At 33.0% G+C, this 15,555-nt stretch overlaps 1 long non-coding RNA gene across 2 annotated transcripts; it reads left to right on the top strand.

Annotated features, from left to right (window-relative positions):
* Nucleotides 1–275: 275 nt before the first annotated feature.
* Nucleotides 276–15,101, top strand: LOC132722005 (uncharacterized). 2 transcript variants are annotated; one of them, XR_009624556.1, is made up of 4 exons: nucleotides 276–378; nucleotides 8,012–8,109; nucleotides 8,659–8,744; nucleotides 14,793–15,101. It is a non-coding gene; the product is annotated as an uncharacterized LOC132722005 (long non-coding RNA). The 2 variants fall into 2 exon arrangements; XR_009624555.1 differs by lacking the exon at nucleotides 14,793–15,101 and adding an exon at nucleotides 9,152–9,409.
* Nucleotides 15,102–15,555: the final 454 nt, after the last annotated feature.

Below are 15,555 nucleotides of genomic sequence, written 5' to 3'. Positions count from 1 at the left end.
AAAACTTTGCTTGTTAGCCAATCAGGAAAAGGCATGTCAAATTATTTATAGATTATATGATAAACCTGTTTTGTTTGTTTCAAACATGCACAAATTCTTACTCTCGTCAGAACATTAATCATTCAAAGCAGTTACTTATCTTGACATTCGTGACATTCTCGCAACAGATCTACCGACAGGATTATTCGAATCCGAATTTATTAATTTTTTTGTAACAAGCATGCGTGCCAAAATATAACAATAACAAGACCATGTGTTTCTTTTGATGAAATTGCATTTACATATATTAAGAGTATATATCATAACGGGCGTGCCACTGTCTCAGAAAGCTTGGTAGGATCGGGAAGAGAAGTGTTAAAATAGTATAATACTTAATTTGTAAGTACGATACTTTTGAAATAACATTAAATAAATTAATTCAAAATATATAGATTTATATATATGTGATTTAAAAAATCGTCACCTGATATTTTTTATTTGGATTTGTATTTATGCTATGCATGTACTAATGCTTTGAAAGAAGCAAACTGGTATTTACATATTCATTTTGTTAAAAAGATACATAATGTATACAGTAATTTAAGGTATTGGATGCCTAATGCAATATATCCTTTCGGAAGAGTATTCAGTTTCAGTGAGGAGACTATCGATAGGACATGAGTTCAAACCCCCCGAAGATGCAATTCTTTCATTTTTGTTTTTCTTCGGTTTTGGTGTTGTCAGATTACATGTATAATTGTCTTTCTAACTTTATATCTATAATTTATAATTAAAACAATTGAAGAATAATGTATAACATTTACTATAAAATGTGTAAAATTAAATAGCATAACAAATTTTTAATGATTATAATTTAAAATCAGCACGGTAAACTTACTTTATATTTTGCACAAATGTTAAGAATAGTTTCTAAACAATTATTATTAAAAATATTTGATGCCCCGATTACATTTGACAAAATCGTTCGGATTTTCTTATACCCCACCCTTATTTTATTTAAAATGTCAGTTACCTGTCTCGATAAACAAACAAATCTTTTCATATATATTTAACTTTGATTTATTTGACGTTATTCAAAAACTATAGTTCTTTATTATCATTTTTCAAGTAAGGAAAATATGAAATAAGTAAAACTTTCTACATATAATGAAAACTTAATTGTTGTGTATAAAACCAAAACAAAAGTTGAAACTTTTCAAACAAGATCGTAAACTTTTGTATTGTTTGTTTTTATGTCTAGAACATAATAATGTTTAATAATACAAAACTCTAAAAACCGGACCCTGTCCGGACTTGACCAAAAGTCCAATTTTCAGAGGATTCCGGGTTTCAGAGGTTTTACACATTTATTGATAATTATAATGTGTTTGAACAATGACTTTGTTCAAACATTTTGTATTCATTTTCAACCCTTTTGTCTAAGTCATATTATTTTAATTTCTTTTTGCAATAAATGTCTTTTAGTAATTTATTATGCAAATCCACGAATATAATTCTGAAAATCAGAAATTAAAACAACACATTGTCTTAAAGATATCCTTTTAATTGGTTTTTGAAATATGTAATTAATGTAATTTAGTATTACTATTTTTGCATTTAATTAATATCCAAACAAAGATAACTTCAATGTCAAAATTTTAAGCAAAACAGGAATCATTTAACAATAGTCCCCAATTCTTTTAGACATTTTATATTTAAAAAAACACACAACAAATTTAAAACATTTTGAAAATCATACCTATACAGAGAAAGACACAATTATGATAAAAGAGCTTTAATTTAGTTGCCAATAAGAAATTAACACACACTGACAAGTGTTTTCACACCTGCATAGATAAGAAAGACATGATCATTAATTGGTAATTGAATCAAAACCAGTTAAGATAATGTTTAAATCTACATTAAAATACACAGAACATTGACACATAAAATTGCTGTCCGGTTTTCAGAGGATTTTTTATGCATGTTTATCATTAGAAACCATAGAAAATCGTCCGGTCTTCGGAATTCAGAGGTTCCGGTATTCAGAGGATTTTTTTTCAATTAACATATAAGGAGAAAATACGGGACTTTTAAAATGGTCCGGTTTTCAGAGGATTCCGGTTTTCAGAAGGTCCGGTTTTCAGAGTTTTTACTTTGTATAGTTTTAAAAGCCTTTTATAAAAGTGTTTATTATACATAAAAAACGCTTTACGAAAGCAACAATTTATATAATATTGTAATTTATAACCTGTCCAAATAACTATATAATATTAAACTCTAGAAGGCTTTGGCATGCTTTATGAGGACTGCTGTAGCATTGTTGTTTGCAGTTTAAATCCTAGTATCAGGAGTTAATGCAAGAAGTTATATGATTTATAAACAATTTACATCACTAATAGCTCTCAACAAATATAGAAAAATAAGTTTTAGACCGATTTTTTGCTCTTTATGACGTTTGGCCTCGTTTAGTATACGGTGTTATATAAATGTTCGTTTTTACTTGCTTTAAACACAAGCTTACTCATTTTTTTGTTTTGATTGTTGGTATTTAATCAATTGTCTGTGAGTATTGCGGTCGATGTCATGGATTTTATCATTGGTAATCCAAATCAAATAATACAAAGGAGGAACATAATTTTACTTATTTATATTTCTGATGAATCTAAAGTCATCGAATGTGCTCAAAATAAATGATACTGAAGTGGGTGTCTCCACGCTTGTCATTTTGAAAAAAAAATTATCGGTACTGTAAAGTTTAAAGATCCTGTAACACAATTTTTTCATGGTTTTATTTCATAAATATGATGCTCAAATTAAGATTCGTCAATATTGTAAGTTCCAATAAGCATTAATTATAACGATATTACCCAATTAAACATTTCATGTAAATAAAAAGAGGTAATTAAAAATATATTTTCTATAAATTCTAAGTCAAATTTTCCAATAAAAATGAATGCATGTAATTTATTGATTGAATATAATGTGCACAAATATTTGCAGAACATATTTTACATATTCTCCGATGTTTGAAAATTGTTTTATTTGCATAATTATTTACATACATATTTTTTTGCAATTGTGGTGTACACACAGTTGGGGCCTCCGTGGCCGAGTGGTTAAGGTCGCTGACCTAAGATCACAGGTCCCTCACCGCTGTAGGTTCGATCCTCACTCGGGTCGAAATCTTTCATGTGAGGAAGCTATCCAGCTGGCTTACAGAAGGTCGGTGGTTCTACCCAGGTGCCCGCTCGTGCCTGAAATAATCCCCGAAGGGGCACCTGGGGTCTTCCTCCACCAATTAAAGCTGGAAAATTTTCGACGAAAAAATCTCGGCGGGACGCTCTAGGATGGCCCGACTTGAGTGTACGGTCGCCTATATGGGCTTTCCGGTGGCGACCTTAAATAAACGCATTTAAAAACATACAAGATCTTGAAGGAAACAAGGTTTTAGGTAATTGTTAAGCTGTAATATTCATATAAAGAAAAAGACAACGTGTTGTTATTGTTGTTGTAATTATTTTCGTTACCGGTACAAAGTAAGTAAATATGTAAGGTAGACGACTTGGTCACTTAAAAGTTGCCAGGTTAATTAAAAAACAACAAAACAACAAGTGATACATAAAACCCTACACTTATTTTGAAGTCATATAAGGTAATTATCAATTACGATAATCCTGTATTTTTGAAATATTCATATTAATTAAACTGCCATAAATGAATTATTTAGAGGTTTCGAGAGATATGTTTTTTCATTTTTCATTTTAGGTACGAGGACTGTTCAAATATGAATGCAACTAGGCCATTATCTCGCTTTTAACCACAAACTATGTACATGCATCGCATAGATGATTGTAAAGGCTCTCAATACACAGTTCAGTCTAGCTTTCTTAATAGCTCGATTAACTCTATCTCTCGTGTATACTAAACATAAAATGGTTGGAAAAAGGTCGTTTTTTACAGACTTAATATGGTTCTATATCAATATATCAAGAACCGCTGTATTTTTCGTATACTGGCGAAAGACATATTAAATGGAATATGTCCTGTTTATGAGAACAATGACTTTCTTTTTCATCTGTAACATGATGGTGTAAGAAATTTAAAAAGTGCTGTAGATTCAGTAAAAAATGCATTTCATGCAAGCCGTCCGAAAACTGCAACTTCGGCAAAAACGGTTGAAAAAGTAAAAGATTTCATTGCTACTAATGCAAGATATACAACAAAGTGATACAGATAAAGAGTTGGTATCTCTGTAGGAGCCGCTCATAAAAATCTCAGATATGATTTTAAAAATTGGAAGGATAAGTGCCAGATGAAAAAACTTGCTCGGGTAAGAATCTCCATTGTTGAAACATTTCCATAAATACAACACTCGACCTTTCATCACTGGCGATGAGAAGTGCGCTCACAATTATGAGCCAAAGCGAAAGATACATAGCAAAATATGGGCAATCAAAGGAAGTCAAGGATCTTGCAAAGCAAAACGCTCCATGACCGTCAAAAAGGTCATGTATGTAATTTTCTTAAACAAATAAGGATCTGCTATTTAAATTGCCGTACCAAAGGGTAAATGCCAAGTTTTACAAAGGCAAAGTCCTTTATAAATTAAACAAATAATTCAAAAACCACCAACCAGCAACTGGTCTCCGTTTTGTCAGGTTGTTGCAGAACAATGCTTCGTTACACAAAGCGGCCATTGTACGAAAATATCTGAAACAGGAAAAGGTTGTAGAGCTTCCTCACGCTCCTTATTCGTCAGATCTTGCCCCATTGTGACTTTTTCCTGTTCCCGAGGCTCAAAAAACACCTTTCTGGAAGAAAATATCAAAGGCGAAAAAATCTCGGTTCGTCTATTTTTCACTGTCTGAACAGTTTACCTCGAAATAATTATAAAAACGTATTTAAAATTGGATTAAAGGACTAAAACTTTGTATATTACATGGTGGTGAGTATTGTGAAGGATTGAGACTGTTTGTTCAGCACTTCTAAAAATTGACCCAGTTGCATTCGTATTTGAACACCCCGCATATAATGTTATCACTAAATAACTATTACAATTGTGATGTTAATTTAAGTATTTAAGGGAAAGGTATTTAATAAAGTGTAAGAACCTCATTAACAAAAGTAAAATTTGTACATATACTTATTGTATTGAAATACAAAAAAAGACTAAAAATGTAGATTCAAATGGATTTACAAACACTTCAGTCATATTATAGTTATCACTTTCCAGTAGAAACGTAACACAGCAATCCAATAAACATTCACATTAAAATTATTATTTAGGGGGAGTATTATGCCCTTCACAGTTTAAAAAAAACTTTTACTTCATAAATTTAACTTTAGGCCTTTTAATTGTACGTTTTGAGCGTCGTAATGGTACAACTGGTTGACTGAATTTGTCTGGAACAGTAGATTTCTTAGATTGTAAACTTATCTTTTATTTCAGCCTCAGTATCTCTCGTAAGAATTTGAGGAACCTCTATAGTAAATAACTATAATTCAGCAGTTGTTCTGTGAGACGTTTCCATGTAATACCAGGAATAATTTTTACTTTGTATGACACTGGCCCTGTTTGAGAAGTTATAACTCCCAAAATCCATGTTTCATGTTTTTCACGGTAATCGAGTACCCTTACTGTGTCTCGCGCAGCATAATTTCTATCAGTTGTGGATCTCTTCTTTTTTGACTGTGATTTCTGCACATGTTTTGTTAACTAGGTTTAAATTTATCTAAACGAGTTGCGTGCGCCCGAACATCAGTTTAACAGCAGTCTCCTTCGTTGTGCCATGTTCACTGTCTCTGTACTGCATTAAAACCCCGGACAATTCAGTTTGAAAAGATCCATAATCATGTTTGGAAGCTTCCAATGTCTGTTCAAAAGCTTGCACAAATCGTTCAGTTAATCCGTTGGCTTTTGAATTGTATGGAGCTTCTCGAATATGTTTTTTACCATGTTTGTATAATAAATTCTGGAATTCATCATTCACAAAGTGCGACCCGTTGTCACTAACCAATTCATCACAAAAACAATAGCCGGTAAAATAGCTGGTGGAATTTCAATAGTATTTAAAGCAATAATTGTTTTTATCGTTTTTACATGTTAAGTCACAATGGTATATAGAAGCTTTGAAACTGTTTAAAGAGACTCCCTGTCATATGCGAGCTTTTTCTCAAGATCCCTTGGATAGTCACATATCACACATATTGTCTCTCTGGATACTCCCATGGATATATTGGAGCTTCTTGAACATCATTCATCCAGCACATGACTGCGCTGTACTCTCTAAATCATGGTCAATACCTGGCCAAAATACATAACTTCGTGCCAGGGATTTCATTTCAATTATGCCAACATGTAAATCATTAAGTACAACCTGTCTCAATAATTGGGAATTAATCAAGCGAATGTCCCAATTATTGGCATCCTTGGTAAACAGAGAGTTCCTTGAATCTGCCTGTAGAGTGTTCATAAACGTTTGACATTTTCGTAATTTCATGTCCTTTACTAACATATTGATACACTTCGGACCCAATAGGATCTTTATGTGTCTCCAAAGCAAATTGATCACGTGACAAAGGTAATTTATCAAATTGGTGGCTATAAAGTAAACAGTTGCATCTAACTGGACAGTTTCAACCATTTGTAATGGCATTCCAGAGAGACCGTCACAATTCGCTTGATGTATATTTTTACTGTATTTGATAACGGTATCCACTAAGAAATACTGCAGGCGTGCAGTTATAGTTGTAGTTAATCCGTTTTTGGTTCAAAAATGGATTACCGTGGTTTATAATATGTAATTAACAGCACTTCTCGAACAAATACATAGCAAGACATTCCTTGTAAAATGCAATGGGTCGTTCTGTTTCATTTGGCATTATTTGACTAAGTACATCGCCTTAACTAAATGAACTCTCGCCACAAGCTAAAATAATTGGTAAGTCATGGTTATAATTGATGAGTTCTAGATCTGGTGTAATCATTTTTATGATTGTTTCTACAGCCCATTTACATTCATCTGTTCATATCCATCGAGTATTCTTTTTCAACAGCGGATGTAAAGGATACAACATAGTTGAAAGATTTTGCACAAATTTCGCATAATACTTAATAAGGCCCAAAAATGATCGAAGGTCTTTAACATTTTTGATATCTTGCGTATTTCCAATTGCATCTATTTTAGAGAGTTTCTATGTAGTCCATCAGCATCGTTTTCATGGCCACGAAATTTGACTTTTTTCTCAAGGAAAGCACATTTTCGTTATTCAAGTGGAGACCATATTCCTCCAACCGTTTAAAGACTTCAACAAGTGTTTTAAAATGTTCCTGGTCATTAGATCCAGTCACTATCATAATATCAAGACTGACTTCATTATTTCAAATGTCACCAACGATTTGCTCGATTAAACTTTGGTACTGATGCAATTTCAAAAACTAATCGATTGTATCTGAAAACCCCTTTGTGAGTTGAAATTTAATGGTATATAATAAACGATGAAAAATGTTTTCTTTTCCTACTATCCAGTGACTTCACTATAAGTAAAACTTCGTTTTTGTTCCGCAGATCTATACATATGATCAGTTAGAACCCTCGAGTTCTTTTGAAAACATTTTCTCCGTGTATAATAGTATAATTATACGTATCAGTATTTTAACATTGACCAGCAGCGCTAGCGAGGAATAAGTTGTATTTTTAGTACGTAAATAAATTAGTCTGAACAGTCATACATGTATTTTAATAACTAACAATTATTATTTTCATTTTATTAATATGATAAATTGTCATATTGTCATTTTTTTTCTTTTGTTTTTGTTGATTTTATTAATCCAGGTTACTGCATTGGCATATAGTTTATTGTTTTTGCTGATGCCATTTAATTACTTCTTCTTAAAACATGTTCTTCTTCAAATATATAGTTCAATTACTGTTGTTAATTAATTAAAAAAAATTAAGTAAAAAATCAAAAAAAATCTATATTATATTATATATTCTATTGTGATATATATAGCATTTAACATTTTTAGGAATATTGTACTATTCCAAGGAATTTGCAAGATGAGGTCTTCTTTTAATTTAGCAACTTTGCTCGTTATTACAAGCCTGTTACCAACAATCAATGCAGGTAAAGATAAAAACGACGTTATTACATCGAGAAGAAAGTAAACTTTTAATATAATATTTATTTATATGATTTTTATATTTTCTTATTGTTTATTTCAAATATAAAAGAAGATTATTATACTTCACATAAACTGATGTATATATTTCGAGAACAGTCCAAATACAATGTGTAAGGGATTCCAACAGAAAGTATAAACTTCTACTCAGTAGATCTTCATTTACATCGTATTTTTGTCCTGACTAAATGTCTGGAAAAATGGATCCCTCAAAAACATCAAAATTGCAGACTTGGTTTGATTAAGTTTATACATGGGTGTTAATGAAAAAGTGCATCATTCCTCATGCCCACAGCACTTGCTTGAGAGGTACACAATTTTCAACACTTAATAGTGCAGGAATCGATGATCCAGAAGGACCAGAAAATATAGCAACAAAGTTCTTTTCGGCTAAAACTTTTTATTCCTTTTTTGAGTCGTGTTTTAATAAGAACAAGTTGCTGCTGCTAGAATCGAAATAAATGCATTATTTTGTTTCACTTTAAATTATCTAGCTTGCTGCGAAGATGGATGGTTTGCATATAACGGGCATTGTTACTACATTGATATGCGCATGACACTGCCGTATTCTACAGCAAGGGTATGAACACTCTTTTTTATTTTATGCTGTCGTTTAATGCGTTAATGGACTTTAATAAACATACGGTACCAGTAAAATGCAGATAATTACCTGCAAAAACGATTTTCCTAAGCTCTTAAATCAATTAATTTTTGAATGATTCGATTCGTTAAAATAGTTGCGATTTCTTTGTGAACTTTTGAACTTGGAAAACATTAACAAGCAAGCATAATCGATACAATTTTCACAAATCCTAAGTAAATTTTATGCCAGCATGACTCTATATCTAAGTGTATGTCTCTCTTTCAACTGACATTGTCAAAGAACACGTACATGAATACATGTATTTATGCGTTTCCATTGATAAAATATAGGCAAAAATCTAAGTATCTGCATTAGTTTGTATAAGATGTTTACTTACATATCAGCGGTACTGTTTACATCTTGGGGCAGACCTTGTCCAGCTTGAAACGCCTGATGAAAATACCTTTCTGAAAGAGTTTCTGAAGAAAATCAAAGGTAAAGTCCTTGATAATCTTGTACTTTGATAAACTTTGAAGCCAGACAAGATTGCAAACAAGAGCTGTCACGCAAGTGACGAATGCCCTCGAAAACGTTTCATGTCTTGAAGGTAGGGGCATGATTCTTTGACGCGACACATGGTCTTGATGTGGTTGTCATTTATGCCAAGGTATTCTAAAATCTATCTATGCGTGACAAAGGTACAGTCCGGACACAAATTTGTGTACCTTTAAACTTTTATTGTTATAAAGTGAAGCTTCTAAATGTTAGTGTGACCTTAAACTTTAAGGTAGGGATGTGGTTCTGAAATGCGACACATCATCTTGTGGTAGATATTTGTGCCTAGCTTTTTCAAAATCCCTCAATGTATTATGACAAAGTTACAGCCCGGACGTGAATGTCTGCACCTATAATTGTAATAATGTGAACCTTCTTAATATAAGTGTGACCTTGACTTTTGAAGTAGGGACGTGGTTCTTGGACGTGACACAATGTTGTCATGTGGTACACATTTGTGCCAAGTCATTTGAAAATCCCTCAATGCATGACAAATTTACAGTCTTGACATATTGTTGCACGAACGGTTTAACTGACATTAGCCTTAGCCGCGTCACATCGTCTTGATGTGGTAGACAAGTTATTTGAAAATCCGTCCATGCATGACAAAGTTACAGTCCAGACATAAATGTGTATCTTCAAACTCTTCTAGGGAGAATAAGTACCTTAAAACTTTAAGTTTGACCTTAACCTTAAGATAGGGACATGATTCTCTAACGCGGAACATCGTCTTAATGTGGTAGACATTTATGCCAAGTTATTCTAATATCCTTCGATGCATGACAAAGTTACAATCCGGATACAAATTTGTGTACCTGTAAACTCTTATTGTGATCAAGTGAAACTTCAAAATGTTAGTGTGACTCTGACCTTTGAGGTAGAGACGTAATTCTTAGACGCGACACATTGTCTTAGTGTGGTAGACATTTATGCTTAGTTATTTTAAAATCCTTCAATGCATTACAGTCCGGAAACGAATGTGTGTACTTTATTACTCTAATTGTGATAATGTGAAACTTCAAAATGTAAGTGTGACCTTGACCGTTGAGGTTGGGACGTGGTCCTTGGACGGAACATATCGTTTTGGTGTGGTAGGCATTTGTGCCAAGCTAATTTAAAATTTCTCAATGTATGACAAAGTTACAGTCCGGATACGAATGAAGTGGGGACTCACAGACGGAGAGACAGACGGACGGACGGTGCAATTTTAATTCTTTTAACTTATTTTAGATGCTTTGAATAACTTCCGTTAGCAAAAATATTTGAATGTTACGTACATTTTAGCAAATTTGACAAATGATTTGGGAATCCAGGAACCTGAAGAAAAAAAAAACAAATGTATTAACACATAACTAGTATGGTTTAGACTTAATTGGTGTAATCATAATGTTTCATGTCTGAAAGATTGTATAAATTTATAACTCTTTATAATCATAACGAAACTACTCTTGGATTAAACGCTTAAATTTGGTGAAAATAAAATATTAAAAACACTTTATTTTTAAATCTAATTTTCTTATATTAGATTCATTTACTCAGCAAATTTAAACTCATTTACAACATTACATACCTGGATGGGTTTGGATGACCTGTTTCGTGAAGGTATATGGCGATGGGTCGGCACAAACCAACATGCTTCGTTCTCTGACTGGGCACCCAACCAACCCGATAATCATAAAAACAATGAACATTGTGTGCATTTCAGTCACATAGCTGCCTATCAATGGAACGATTTACCGTGTCAAAGTTCAATTAATTTCTTATGTGAGAAAGTTTCAGCATGCTTATGTGAGAAAGACTCAGCATGAGAGCGTGAATAACTGAATGCCGCGGTACCTTTTTTCATTTTTAATTTTATCGACTAGATCTACAAAAAATGCTTAATAAATAATGGTATTTATACATTTATGGAATTATTGTCATTTGTTCATTTTGACACTTTGAACAATGTCCGGGACATAATTTTGAAACTATCAATAAGATTCTTTGTAGGTAGATAAACTTCAATAGGTAGATGTGCAGGTCAAAAAAACGTTACTCATTGACTTTGTTTGGAGTTATTGCCCTTTGTTCCTTTATACACTTTGTCCGGGACATAACTCTGAAACTATAAGAGATATCAACAAGATAGATATGTCTCACACGATAGATGTGCAGTGCAAAAGAACCATAATTCTGCTTTGCGTAATCTTGGAGAATTCGGAGAATGCTATGCGATGTAGATATGATTAAAGTTTCCAGAAATCGTTAAGTTGTTATACTTGTGTTTGAAATGTTGTTGTGGTGGCATTTCCCAGTTAGAGAATTCAGCGTTGAAATTGACCGTTTCATCATGAATCAGATTGTTTTTCCTCCAATTTTTATCTAAACAGCGATTCAGATTATAAAAAAGTATGTTTCAAGTAGATATTAGGTCTAGAAATGAAATAAGATTAAAATCAGATCAAAATATTTGTAAATAAAAAAAATATTTGTTCTTGGAGACAGCCCTGTCGTGAAGGAGGTAGTTATGTCGCTGAATTCGCTATCTGGGAAACGCCGCCACAACAACATTTCAAACACAAGTATTATAACTTCACGCTTTCTGGAAACTTTAATCATATCTACATCGCATAGCATTCTCCGAATTTTGATATCTGGTGTAGTGTTTACAAAATATATAAAAAATTTGACACTTGACACTTGATTTAAGCGACATGCACTAGCTCGGAAGTAGCGATAGAGCGATTTACCATATATCTCCGAAAGAGGTAGCTCTATCATTACCAGGCGTGTATATAAAGAAAGAACAAATCGCGGTTCAAAAAAATGACCAAGCCACGTGGAAATTTCCTGGCCATATTACATGGGTTAAGGCTTTAGGCCTTTTAATATTCAAAGAAAACCCTCCAATGTTGTACAAAATCGAATTTGCAACGATATTGGTCGAATGTTTTTTCAACAGTTGACACGAGAAAATGATGCTTTTTTTACGAAAATTTCTTAAGACTTTCTATGAATAAAGAACATATTACATGTCCGAATAGCGACTATTGAACGTTGAGTAGTAGCTCTTATTTTCCTTGAGTCTTTAAGCCTTATATAGCAGTGAAGAAGATCCCTTTAACTAATAATATCAACTAGATTTTTTTTGTACATAGCGTTCATTTTGTAATGAGGAACTATACATGAGATCAAATTCTGCACTATCGAGCTCTCTCAAGCGCGTTTTTGTCACACACACACCAGAACAGATTTACATTGATATGAAGTTGGAGAACCACTGTATGAACGGTTGGCTCTAATTGATTTTTTTCTCAAATATTTATACACTTTATATACAGAAAGAGCAAATCGCCGGAAAATGACCTAGCCATGCGAAAATCTCCTGGACATGTTCCTTGGGTTAGGGCTTTAAAACTTAAAACATATAAAGTTAACCCACCAAAGTTGTACAAAATCAAATTAGCAAAGGAATTGATCGATTCGGTTTTTGAACGGTCGGCTCGTGAAAATGATGTTTTTGTGAAAGATACATAGAGAAAGTACAAATCGCGATGCCAAAAATGACCAAGCCATGCGGAATTATCCAGGACATATTCCTTGGGATAGGACCTTAACAAAACATGTAAAGAAGACCCTCCTTAGTTGTAAAAATTAAATTCGCAACGGAATTGGTCAAATGGTTTTTGAACGGTAGGCTCGTGAAAATGATTTTTTTTTACGAAATTTATAGAGAGAAAGAACAAATCGCGATGCCAAAAATGACCAAGCCACGCGGAAATCTCCTGGGCATATTACTTGGTTTAGGGATTTAGGTCTTATTATGTTCAAATAAGACCCTCCATAGTTATTGAAAATCATATTTGCAACGGTATTGGTCAAATGGTTTTTGAACGGTAGGCTCGTGAAATTGATGTTTTTTACGAAATTTATATAGAGAAAGAACAAATCGCGGTGCCAAAAAATGACCAAGCCACGCGGAAATCTCCTGGACATATTACTTTGTTAAGTGCTTTAGGCCTTTTTTGTACAAGAAGTACATCTAAAGTTGTACAAAATCGAATTTTCATTGGAATTGGTCAAATCGTTTTTGAACGGTAGGCTCGTGAAAATGATGATTTTTTCCGAAATATATATAGAGAAAGAACAAATCGCGGTGCAAAAAAAAAAATGACTAAGCCACGAGGAAATCTCCTGGACATTTTACTTGAGTTAGGGCTTTAGGCCTTATAGTGTTCAAAGAAGACCCCCCAAAGTTGTGCAAAATCGAATTTGCAACGATATTGGTCGAATCGTTTTTCAACAGTTGACACGTGAATATGATGCGTTTTTTTTTACGAATATTTTTAAAGACTTTATATGAATAAAGAACATATCGCCGATCCGAATAGCGACTATTGAATGTTGAGTAGTTGCTCTTATTTTCTTTGAGTTAAATCTTTGTGCCTTTTAGCCTTATATACTAGAGAAGAAGATCCTTTAAACTAATACTATCAACTAGATTTTTTTTAAGTACATAGCGTTTATTTTGTAATGGCGAACTGTACATGAGATCAATTCCTGCACGATCGAGCTCTCTCAAGCGCGTTTTTGTCACACACAACAGAACTGATTTACATTGATATGAAGTTGAAAGACCACTGTATGAACGGTTGGCTCTAAATAATGTTTTTTTTCACAAAAATTTATACACTTTATATACAGAAAGAGCAAATCGCCGAAAATAGACATAGCCATGCGGAAACCTGCTGGACATGTTCCTTGGGTACGGGTTTTAAAACGTAAAGCATGTAAAGTAGACCTTTAATAGTTGTACAAAATCAAATTCGCAAAGGAATTGGTCAGATGGTTTTTGAACGGAAGGCTCGTAAAAATGATGTTTTTTTTACGAAATTTATATAGAGAAAGAACAAATCGCGATGCCAAAAATGACCAAGCCACGCGGAAATCTCCTGGACATATTACTTGGGTTAGGGCTTTAATACTTAAAACAAAGCTGAATGATACAGTGTCAATGTCAACTGATAACCTTTGCTTTTGTTCTTCAATAAACCCGGCGGGAGATATCGAACAGGTGATTCCCATGGTGGAGTTATGGTATATGTTAAAACAATCTATATATTAAAGAAGATATGACTTAAAACGCAGTCGTGCAGAAATTTTCCGAATAGAACTAACACTTGAAAATAATAATCGTGTCCTATTTGGTCTTTTTTCATCCTCCAATGGCAAATTCACATTATTATTATGATATTGAAGATTCTATTGCATTTGCTGTTAACTCAAATATCAATGCCATTATAATAACAGGTGAGTTCAATTACGATGCTCTCATCAATAACAAAAACATTTTTTTCAGTCAACATTTTAGAATGGAACAAATCATTGAAGATCTAACGCACTTGTCTTTGCATCAAACAAAAATACAAATATCAATATCTGGCGTAAGGGGGCATATTTTCATCAACAGAGTTACCATATTCCAATATCTTGTCTTTTTAATTTCAGAAACCAAAACAACAAAGTCTTCAGTATACTCTTTGGGAATAAAATCGTGGAGATTTACGAAAAAAAATTGAAATGAAGTTTACAATTTTCAATGGGACGAATGCTTTGATCTCTATATCAACAAATAGACTGCTGAAAACATTTTCACCAAATTATTCGACTCTCTAAAAACAGTAAACCAAACAAAGATATATCGTCACCTTGGCGCAAAAAGTACAGTAACTGACATTTTAAAAAATTTACAGGAAACACAAAAAACTGATTTGTTCATTTTCAGAAAAACACTTTGAATACCAGACAATGATGTGAAAATATCAGTAATAAGTAATAAATTGGTTTTAAAGATTACAATTATTCATTTTTATATAAAAAGTAATTAGACATTCTTCTACACTTACAAGGCTGTTTGCACTGTGTTTTTAAACGCAAAAGTGATGTAAGTGCACTAACCATACATTTTTGTACTAACTTTTTGATTTTGAGTATTGAAGTTACTGCATGGTATAGACATTTAATGATGTTTTGTTTGTTTGTTTGTTTCATTTTACGCCTTTTCCCAACAGTATTTCAGTGATATAGGCGGGTAGTTTCCTATCCTTCGTTCCTGGAGAGTTACACCAGTACTAGACTTCCTTCCTCCGCGCTAAACTACCAAAGCATCTCCCGGGGATCGAACCCACGCCAGAGAGGAAACTGGATTAGAAGTCATCGACTCTAACCCCTCTACCACGGAGGCCATTTAATGATGTTTATTAGAAATAAT

The sequence above is a fragment of the Ruditapes philippinarum genome, unplaced genomic scaffold (genome assembly GCF_026571515.1).
Source record: "Ruditapes philippinarum isolate M1 unplaced genomic scaffold, ASM2657151v2 ctg1061_1_1_1_1, whole genome shotgun sequence".
NCBI classification, from domain to species: Eukaryota; Metazoa; Mollusca; class Bivalvia; order Venerida; family Veneridae; genus Ruditapes; species Ruditapes philippinarum.
This window is presented reverse-complemented; position numbering and strand designations above follow the sequence as displayed.